Here is a 7,979-nt window from a genome sequence, read left to right as displayed (position 1 = left end):
TCAATGAAACTAGAAGCTGGTCTTTGGAAGAATCAATAAGATCGATAAACCATTGGTCACACTAACCCAAAAGAAAAGAGAGAAAGCCGAAATTCATAAAATTATGAATGAAAAGGGAGAGATCAAAATAAACACCAAGGCAGTAGAAACAATCATCAGAAGTTATTATCAACAGTTTATATGCCAATAAGCTTAGCAACCTAGATGAAATGGATGCATTCCTGGAAAACTATCAACTCCCAAAATTGAACCAGGAAGAATTCAACAACCGGAATAGACCAATGTCTAGTAATGAGATTGGAGCAGTGATCAAAAATCTCCCAAAAACAAGAGTCCAGGTCCTGACGGATTCCCAGGGGAATTCTACCAAACTTTCCAAGAAGAAATAACACCTATTCTCCTGAAACTGTTTCAAACAATTGAAGCAGAAGGAAAACTTCCAGATTCTTTCCATGAAGCCAGCATTACCCTGATTCCCAAACCAGGCAAAGACGCTACCAAAAAGGAGATTTCAGATCAATATCACTGATAAATATGGATGCTAAGATTCTCAACAAGATCTCAGCAAACAGGATCCAACAGCTTATTAAAAAGATTATCCACTATGACGAGGTGGGATTCATCCCTTAGCTACAAGGATGATTCAACATTTGCAAATCAATCAATGTGATAGAACAAATTAGTATGAGAAAAGAGAAGAACCACATGGTCCTCTCAATCGATGCAGAAAAAGCATTTGACAAAATCCAGCATCCGATGCATTAAAACGCTTCAAAGTATAGGGATAGAGGGAACATTCTTGAACTTCATCAAATCTATCTATGAAAGACCCACAGCAAATATCATCCTCAATGGGAAAAAGCTTGCAGCCTTCCCGTTGAGATCAGGAACACGACAATGGTGCCCACTCTCACCACTCTTGTTCAACATAGTATTAGAAGTCCTAGCAACAGTAATCAGACAACAAAGAGAAATAAAAGGTATCCAAATTGGCAATGAAGAAGTAAAACTCTCTCTCTCTCTGCGGATGACATGATTCTTTATATGGAAAACCCAAAAGACCCCACCCCCAAACTACTAGAACTCATACAGCCATTCAGTAATGTGGCAGGATACAAAGTCAATGTACAGAAATCAGTGGATTTCTTATACACTAACAATGAAAATGCAGAAAGGGAAATTAGAGAACTGATTCTATCTACAATATCACCAAGAACCATAAGATACCTGGGAATAAACCTAACCAAAGAGGTAAAGGATCTGTACTCGAGAACTACAGAACACTCAAGAAAGAAATTGAAGAAGACACACAAAGATGGAAGACCATTCCATGCTCTTGGATCAGAAGAATAAACATTGTTAAAATGTCTATACTGCCTAGAGCAATCTATACTTTTAATGCCATTCCAATCAAAATTTCACCAGTATTCTTCAAATACCTGGAGCAAATAATCCAAAAAATTATATGGATTCAGAAGAGACCCTGAATCGCTAAGGAAATGTTGAAAAACAAAAATAAAATGCGGGGCATCACGTTACCTGATTTCAAGCTTTACTACAAAGCTGTGATCACCAAGACAGCATGGTACTGGCATACAAACAGACACATAGACCAGTGAAACAGAGTAGAGAGCGGCGATATTGACCCTCAACTCTATGGGCAAATAATCTTTGACAAAGCAAGAAAAAATATACGGTGGAAAAAAGACAGTCTCTTCAATAAATGGTGCTGGGAAAACTGGGCAGCTATATGTAGAAGAATGAAACTCGACCATTCTCTTATACCATACACAACTATAAACTCAAAATGGATAAATGACCTCAACGTGAGACAGGAATCCATCCGAATCCTAGAAGAGAACATAGGCAGTAATCTCTTCGATATCAGCCACAGCAACTCCTTTCAAGATATGTCCCCAAAGGCAAAGGAAACAAAAGCCAAAATAAACTTGGGACTTCAGCAAAATCAAAAGATGCTGCAGAGCAAAGGAACAAGTCAATAAAACACAGAGACAACATGTGGAATGGGAGAAGATATTAGCAAATGACAGTACAGACAAAATGTTGATATCCAGGATCTACAAAGAACACCTCAAACTCAACACACACAAAATAGATAACCATATCAAAAAATGGGCAGAAGGTATGAACATACACTTCTCCAGTGAAGTCGTGCAAATGGCTATCAGACACATGAAAAAATGTTCATCATCACTAGCCCTCAGGGAGATTCAAATTAAAACCACATTGAGATATGGCCAAAATTAACCAACGGGAAACAATATGTGTTGTAGGGGATGTGGAGAAAGGGGAACCCTCTTCCATTGTTGGTGGGAATGCAAGTTGGTGCAGCCTCATTAGAGAACAGTGTGGACATTCCTTAAGAAATTAAAAATAGAGTTTTTCTATGACCTGCCATTGCACTACTGGATATTTACCCCAAAGATACAGATGTAGTGATAAGAAGGGCCATCTGTACCCCAATGTTTATAGCAGCAATGGCCACGGTTGCCAAACAGTGGGAAGAACCAAGATGCCCTTCAACGGACGAATGGATAAGGAAGATGTGGTCCATATACACTATGGAGTATTATGCCTCCATCAGAACGGACGAATACCCAGCTTTTTTAGCAACATGGATGGGACTGGAGGAGATTATGCTGAGTGAAATAAGGCAACAAACAGAGTCAGTTATCATATGGTTTCACTTATTGGTGGAGCATGGTGGACATGGGGAGTTCGGAGAAGGGAGTTGGGGGAAATTGGAAGGGTAGGTGAACTATGAGAGATTATGGACTCTGAAAAACAATCTGAGGGGTTTTAAGTCTTGGGGTTGGGAAGTTGGGGAAATCAGGTGGTAGGTATTAGAGAGGGCATGGATTGCATGGAGCACTGGGTGTGGTACAAAAACAAAGAATACTTTTATGCTGAAAATAATTTAAAAATATATTAAAAAAACAAGAAAACAAAAAATAATAACAGAAGGTGTGGTGACTAACATAAAAAAAAAGCTAGGGAGATAATAAATTAAAGGATATATTTTCAATGTCTGCATGATCCCTTGTCAAGATTGAAGAGGTTGAACATTCATTGACTACTATGTGAATAGAATTTGGGGGCAAAAATAAGTTAAACACACTTGTGCTCTTTATCGTAAATTGACTGTGAACCATGATGACTTCATCAGAAATTCTAATTTTATCTTCCTTTTTAATCCTGTGAATTCATGCTGCTAAGCAAAGTGATTGTTGTCATATCTTTGGATTATAATTGTGGTACTATCTTTAAAATAGATTATTACTCATAATATGTTTTTTCATCCAGCTTATCTTTGTTTCTTCCTCTCTTAGATAAAGCCTCGACAATACGAAGGTAAGATTTGGGGCTTCAGTTTTCTTTGCCAAAAATTCTCAGTACCCGTATTTGATGTGTGTTTAATTTGATGAGGGATAAATATGGTGACTTCTGATGTCTCACTGACTTAAGTCTTGAAAATGCTTCTCTTCCCCATGTGGAGTCTAAGTGACAGTGTGGATGGAGTTGCCATCTCTAAGAGACCAGGAGAAGGAACTCTTTGTGAGACTAGGGAGAATACAAGTTGTAATTTTGCAGAGACATGTTTAGGAGGCAAGTGATGATGACAGCGTGAGGTCTGAAGTGAGTACTTCACCATGGGCTGGCTTTTGGTGAAATGTCAAGAGGAGAAAACTCTCTGAGTCTAGCAAACAAGCTACACGTAGGGAAGAAGGCAGATATTGCCATGCAGAGCGTGTGTTACAGGAGAGAAGTAAACTGTGGTTTTAAGTCTGAAGTGGAGGGGTCATTGCCTGCCAGGGGAGAATGAATGGAATAAAGCCTGTGCCAGCGGGGATAATGGATAGTGTGTGGGGATCATGCATTGTGGTGATTCCATGGTGCTGGCTGTTGACGGCCTGGGTGGCCACCTGGCACTTAGGAAACCATTGAATGTCGTTGTTCGTTGTTGTGAGTGTGGAAGTGGTCCTGGTGAATAGAGAGGTCTCAGAGCAGGAGAGCGCTCACAGTGGGTAAGGAGAAGAGAAGTTTGCACTTTGAGGCCAGCTGAGAGAATTAATTTTTTAAGAGATTATGTTTATTCACTTGATATATATATAGAGAGAGCACAAGCTGGCAGAGTGGGAGGCAGACAGAGAGGGAGAAGCAAGTCCTTGCTGAGCAGAGAGTTGGATGTGGGATGTGATCCCAGGACCCAGGATCCTGATCCCAGCAGAAGGCAGACCCTTAACCAACTGAGCCATCCAGGTGCCCCAAGATGAGAAAATTAAGTGGCTCTTAGAGGAGTCTGTGTTCTAGACCTTACAAGTGTTATGCAGCTGCCATCAGTCTCCTCATGAGTGTTGTTTCCCTTTAAGGGTGCAGGGTAACATTCTCCTGTTGTGATGAAAAAAGCTTGTCTTCTCAGGCTTGTGCATTATCCAGGGCCTCCAAAGACTCTCTGTAACGTGGAGATTGTACCCAAATGTGTTTATAGCAGAGAACTGGTCCTCCAGAGCCCCCAGCCTGGGGTCCATGAAAGGCGATCTGGGAGCAGCAGAAAGTTTCTGAAGGCCTGTGAGTTGTCACTCACCTGACATCTTGAGCTTTCCTTGTGTGGAATTCCAAGTAGGACCTGGAAGTGGACGTTCCACTGAGCAGGAACAAAGTATAATTTTGCTCATTATGGGTTGTTTGCAGGGACCTGCTTTTGTATCTGAATCACTGGAGGAGAGAGATGTTAGTTGCTAGGATGCTTGATTTTTTGGTCACATCTCTGGTGATGACATTAGCATATGCAAGGTTTGAATTTTCCAAGAATGGTGCTTACAGGTGGGAAAAATGAGAAAGCATTCAATTGTTTATATTTTATGTTTGAAAAAATATTTTAAGTAGGAATCTCACTGATATAGAATGTCTTAGGTTTCAAATGCTGCTACAACATGCTTCCTTCAGGCACAATGGGAATGCTAGCAAGTTAGTGACACCCAAGTGTCAGAGAATGTACTCTGGTGCTAATATATTGGGATTATTCAATGTCGCTGTTTTTGCTAATTATCTTAAAATTCTTTTTTCTCCTTTCAGTTACTTTAGACCAAGTCAAGATGAAGATTAATAACCTTAAAAATGAAAACAGGGATCTTGAAAAAAACATAGCGAGTTGGGAGGAGAAGTGTGCACTTTCAAATATTTTTTTTTTTTTGTGATTTCATATTGGTTATTTACCTCTGGTAGTTCATTCTATCGATCTATATCATGGGACCCAGAAATGGTCCTTGAGTAAGAGAAGCTTCACAAATGTAGAGTACTGCCTCTTTCTTTGTGAAAGGAGTCACAAATATAGGTTTCTTTAACATGCTATTTTGGACTTCTGATTCTTTTTCATATATTTTATAGGCCAGGGAAGCAAAGAAGCAAGCGGAAACGAAGAAAGAACATAAGCATTCCCTTGCTGGAGTACGTAAATTAAAAGTAAGACTCCTTTCTTTGCCTGAATTGTGTTCTAACAGCAGAAATAAAAGTAATAAAATGTTATTAGTATTATTCTTAAAATTATTATTATTTAAAAGATTGTTTTGAGAGAAGGAAAGAGTGAGGGGAGGGGGTCTGAAGGAGACAGAGAGAGAATGCCAAGCTGACACCGTGCCGAGTGTTTCGCCTGACACGGGGATCAATCCCATGACCCTGAGATCAGGACTTGAGGCAAACAAAAGCAGGAGTCAGACACTCCACAGACTGGGCCACCAAGGGGCAACCCAGGTGCCCCAAGGAATGAATCATTGTTACTCATTCAGTATGTTTTCTTGAAGAAGAACATCAAAAAGGTGGAAGAGATTAATAAAAATTTGAAGGACTCCCTTCATTGTAAACAGGCTCTCTTACAAGCTCAGAGAGAAAAGAATATTAAGAATGTGGATGTGGTAAAACTTAGGTGTTAGTTGTACTATAATGTGGCTTGGGAGGCTTTTGTTTCATTGGGTGAGGTGAGTGCAGTGTACTCCTGTGCTGTTTGCGCAGTAGAGCGTGGGCGTCTGGGAACAGTAACTCCTACTGAACTGTGAGCTGTGATTTCACTTAGGACCACCCCGATGAGATTTGCGATTTTAAGGCCTAGGAAGTATGGTTTATTTCACAGGTGGGTAATCATCACATCATTCAGTGCTGCCCTCCAAGTTACGTAGAAAATCCCACAAAATACGTGAGCAGTGAAGGATGATAGCAAGCCCAATTTGTATAGTAGAATATTATTTTATATCAGTTCCTCTAAGAAAGGCATTTGTGCGTTTTTTGACATGAACTAGGTTCTTTACTTGCCCTTTATTCCATTTATGCCTCAAGGGCTTTCTTTGTTGCCCTCCATGATCCTGTCCTGTTAGGTGCCCTCATATGTCTTTTCTCAAATTTGTCTTAAAGGCCCAAGATGCACTGGCGGATCAAGAGTTGAGAGCCTTGACATCAAAAAACCAAGAACTGAAAGGTACCTTGTTTTGGGGGATGAAATCTCCATATGGTGGCAATGAGTTTGCATTGGGCAGGGAGAGAATGCCTTTCTACCTTCACGGCCTTGCCCTTCTCCTTTCCCCATTGAAACCAAGTTCTCAGGTCATGGCACAAACATAGAAAATTAAACTCATCCTTTACAGAAAGGAAAACATTCCTGGAAGACCAGTGTAATGCCCTGAGTTCTCAGAAAACAGCTTAAGAAGCAGAATTGAACCTGCTAAAGAAGAAATTGGATATGGTGGTGGAGTTCTCTGAAAACCGAAAACTGACTGCAGAAGAGAAAGCTATTGCTGTGTTGTCATAGATATTGTTGTATGAATTTTCATGGCGTCAAGTATTTGGATCTTCTGGAATTGGATCTTTGTGTACTTTTGCCAAATGCATTCTGTAGAATTGGGCTGCCATTCCTGTCTTGATTTGTGTAACCTGAATTTTCCTTTCTGTTCTAATGACTTGCCATGTGTTATTGTGTGATTCATTGGGGAAGAAGGGGGAAGGTACCAGCATTAATCACTTTGATACATGGATCCCCTCTGGATCAGTCTACATTGTCCTTTCATTTTAACTCTCCTCACGTGCTCTGACCACTCCTGCATTAGGTCCATTTCTTGTTCAGTATGAGACTTGGGTCCAGAATGTGCAGAGAAAAATGGAATTCTCTTCCTGCAGAAACAGGGAAAGTTTCTTCGTAGAAAGTGTGCTGGGGCTCCAGCAATACTGGGTCCCTTCTTCTAGTGTACAACTGAGATCATTCACTGCAGCCCAATACCTTAGAAGGCCAGGGTATTTCCTGACCACCTGATTTTCTTTTTTCTTTCTTTCTTTCTTTCTTTCTTTCTTTCTTTCTTTCTTTCTTTCTTTCTTTCTAACTTCCTTCCTTCCTTCCTTCCTTCCTTCCTTCCTTCCTATCTTTCTTTCTTTTTTTAAGAGATTTTATTTATCTATTTGACAGAAAGAGACGGCGCGAGAGAGAACACAAGCAGGGGGAGTGCGAGAGGGAGAAGCAGGCTTCCCACCAAACAGGGAGTCCAGTGTGGGGCTCTATTGCAGGACCCTGGGATCATGACCTGTACCAAATACTTTTAAGCAGATAATTACTGAGCCATCCTGGTGCCCCTCCACACGATTTTCTAGGTGTATGTCTCTTGGATCCCAACCAAAGCCTGCAGTTTCACTAAGTCTCATCTTTGCTGGCTGGATGAGAGCTTTGCTTGTTGCATTTCAACCTGTCCCCAAAAGGTTGCTTGTTCATTTACTTTGTATTCACTCGCCTGTTCTAGAATTCACTGATGTGTCCTCCGGAATCTGGCTCCCACTGCCAGGCTGGCTTTCTCCTAGGCTTCCTTCTTCTCCATATGATTATCATGTTTCTTCATGTGCTCTTTAGAAATTGGGTGCATTCACTCACAAGTTTGCTCTCTTGTCCAGTGTGTCCTTTTATTTCTCAGGAGAGATAAGGACGT

The 7,979-nt window shown here is 40.6% G+C and overlaps 1 long non-coding RNA gene across 1 annotated transcript; it reads left to right on the top strand.

The window, feature by feature from the left end:
- The first annotated feature begins 5,456 nt into the window (after positions 1-5,456).
- Positions 5,457-6,792, top strand: LOC309857045. The gene is made up of 3 exons (XR_014307449.1): positions 5,457-5,484; positions 6,427-6,490; positions 6,657-6,792. It is a non-coding gene; the product is annotated as an uncharacterized lncRNA (long non-coding RNA).
- Positions 6,793-7,979: the final 1,187 nt, after the last annotated feature.

This window comes from Mustela nivalis (genome assembly GCF_964662115.1).
Source record: "Mustela nivalis genome assembly, contig: HAP1_SCAFFOLD_275, whole genome shotgun sequence".
NCBI classification, from domain to species: domain Eukaryota; kingdom Metazoa; phylum Chordata; class Mammalia; order Carnivora; family Mustelidae; genus Mustela; species Mustela nivalis.
Note: the sequence above shows the minus strand (reverse complement) of the source record. Positions and strands in the feature narration are given on the sequence as shown.